Here is a 2,572-nt window from a genome sequence, read left to right as displayed (position 1 = left end):
ATCATAGGAAAGAGGAAGGCCAGAAAGTTGGGGTCCAGCCACAATAGCACTTGTTCAATCTGCTCTCTTTGGCTTTCTGCCATGTGAGATTTATCCAGGAAAAAAGTTGTCTGGTAAAAGGTTTAAATATAACCTCGAAAAATTACCCTGAGTCCAACCAGAGAAGGCACTCCAACAGAGTTATTATGAACAAACAAAATAGTCATCAATTATAATAGACCATAAGGAACTTGGGTTACAGGAAGTATTCATCAGGTGTTTTAATTAACTTTAGGGTCTAATTAATTATATTAATGAGGATGCATTATCAGACCAAATAAAGGAGGTGTGTGTAAAGTTCAGGGCATTTTGTTCCCTGGGTTATAAAACTAGGACAAGGAAGACTTTGGAGTGTCAATAAAAAATTCTATGCTTCTCCAATCTCACCCACAAAATTTATAAACAGGTAACTTTGTCCACCATTTTGCCATCAATGCATTTCAGATGCCCAAACTTAGAGCCTCTCAGATGGAATTTATTATGCTTGGTTTGGGAGAAATGATAGATTTAAATAAAATCAGTGATGACCCTTCCAAATTCTATTTCACATGTAACTCATAACCTGGTCAGTTTAGGGCTTTGTTGTGTCTGTCTCTTGTTTTTTTATTTTCAAGCTAACAGAGTCCATGTCAAACCAAAAATATGGAGGGAAAAATTTACAGTTTTCTCCAGCCACGGAATTGATAAAGCCAGTTTAATTTGTCCATAATATGTTGAATAGAGGAAGAAAAACTTATCAAAGAAATTGAGGCTCAGTTTCAAGATCTTCAAACAGCAAAAGTCAACAATAAAATTGGAAAGCCTCATCGACCTCCTGCATGACCCCTAATCTCACTGGTCACATTTACAGAACAGAGAGCTAGCTGATGGGACAATGTTGACCATTCAGGCCAAGTTATCTATCCAACGATGGGAGTAAGTAGGAAGAGGATAACCATTTTATCTTTAACATGGGTGGAAACCAGATTTATCCTGTGCACTCACACAGATTTATGCTTTTTTCCCGAAGAAAAATTATCAATGTGATTCAAGAAAAATAATCTAGTCATTTATATTTTTGTAATAGAAAGAATAATGATATACTAATAAAACCCTATGACGCATATATTATCTTATATATGAGAAAACTTAAGACCAAAACAATTGCAAATTTTGTTTTTAATTTTAAATGAGAAAGTAGCTTTTAAGTGAGTGAGTCTAACTGTCCACTTAATGGAGAAATTTAATTGACAACCCCTCCAACTAGTGATTAGTCTCCGAATACTTTCTGTGATTCAAGAAAATTCATATTCTACTTTTGAACAATACTAATTAATAGAAAACTCTTCCTCATATAGAGGTAAAATCCACTTCTCCATTAATCTCTCAATGGGTCTTAGCTCTATGCTTTGTATCTACACAGAATAACTCCAACCTTTTTATGTATATAACCCTTGACATTTTGGAGGGGTTTATTTCAGTTGGTGGCCTCTACCCATTATCGTTCTGGTCAGCCTTTTATGGACACATTCCAATTCATGAGATGCTCTCTCAAAAAGTAACGATCACACTGGATATAAACTTTTGATGTGATACATAGTGTATGGTATAGACCTATCAGATCCTTGGACTTGGACACTAACACTGGCTGTCCTGAACCCCATATTTGTATTGTATTTCTTACAGCCACCATGTTACATCCTATGACTTCTGAGTCCTTTTCATATGAACCATATTTAAGGTACGATTAAGCAACTGATTTCTTCATAGAGTTCATCACATTTATTCTGTTCAACTTTCCCTTATTTGCATTAGTGATAAATTTAAAGTGTCAAGATATTTTTAAAACCTGATATTGCCATTGAACATACAGCTATTCCAATCTTTTTCATCCAAAATTTTGATATGCTTTCTACATTTTTTACCCCTTCAATAGTAAAAATATTGACCAGATCAGGGTGAATTATCGCTTCTCGGTCTTTTGGCTAAGATCAAGTGTAGAATCTTCCTAATATGATTATCATTAACAAATAGTTTGGGGGGCAAGTTATGACTCCATTTAAGGGAAAATGAGCTCTCCACATTTCTTTTTTTTTTTAAGATTTTATTTATTTATTTGAGAGAGAGAGAGAGAGAAAGCATGAGAGGGGAGAGGGTCAGAGTGAGAAGCAGACTCCCCGCTGAGCCGGGGGCCCGATGTGGGACTCGATCCTGGGACTCCGGGATCATGACCTGAGCTGAAGGCAGTCACTTAACCAACTGAGCCACCCAGGCACCCTCCCACATTTCTGTTTGAAGTAATCTCTATACAACGTGGAGCTTGAACTCACAACCCTGAGATCAAGAGCTACATGCTCTACTGACTGAGCCAGCCAGGTGCCCTCAGTTTTAAAATGTAGGTTTAATTATTATTCAGGCCAACAGGTCAGAAGGTGAAAAATTTTTTGTTATACACAGTTCCAAAGAGAAGGGAGCAACCAGGGTCAGTCAGGGGGCACAAGTGTTGGGGGAAAATGTGGTCAAAGGCATTTATTATGGGTTTTGCTTGAAGGAT

The 2,572-nt window shown here is 36.9% G+C and overlaps 1 pseudogene; it reads left to right on the top strand.

The window, feature by feature from the left end:
• The first annotated feature begins 1,983 nt into the window (after positions 1-1,983).
• On the top strand, positions 1,984-2,124 carry LOC118540925 (U2 spliceosomal RNA; annotated as a pseudogene).
• The last annotated feature ends 448 nt before the right edge of the window (positions 2,125-2,572 follow it).

Source organism: Halichoerus grypus, chromosome 5 (assembly GCF_964656455.1).
Source record: "Halichoerus grypus chromosome 5, mHalGry1.hap1.1, whole genome shotgun sequence".
Lineage (NCBI taxonomy): Eukaryota > Metazoa > Chordata > Mammalia > Carnivora > Phocidae > Halichoerus > Halichoerus grypus.
This window is presented reverse-complemented; position numbering and strand designations above follow the sequence as displayed.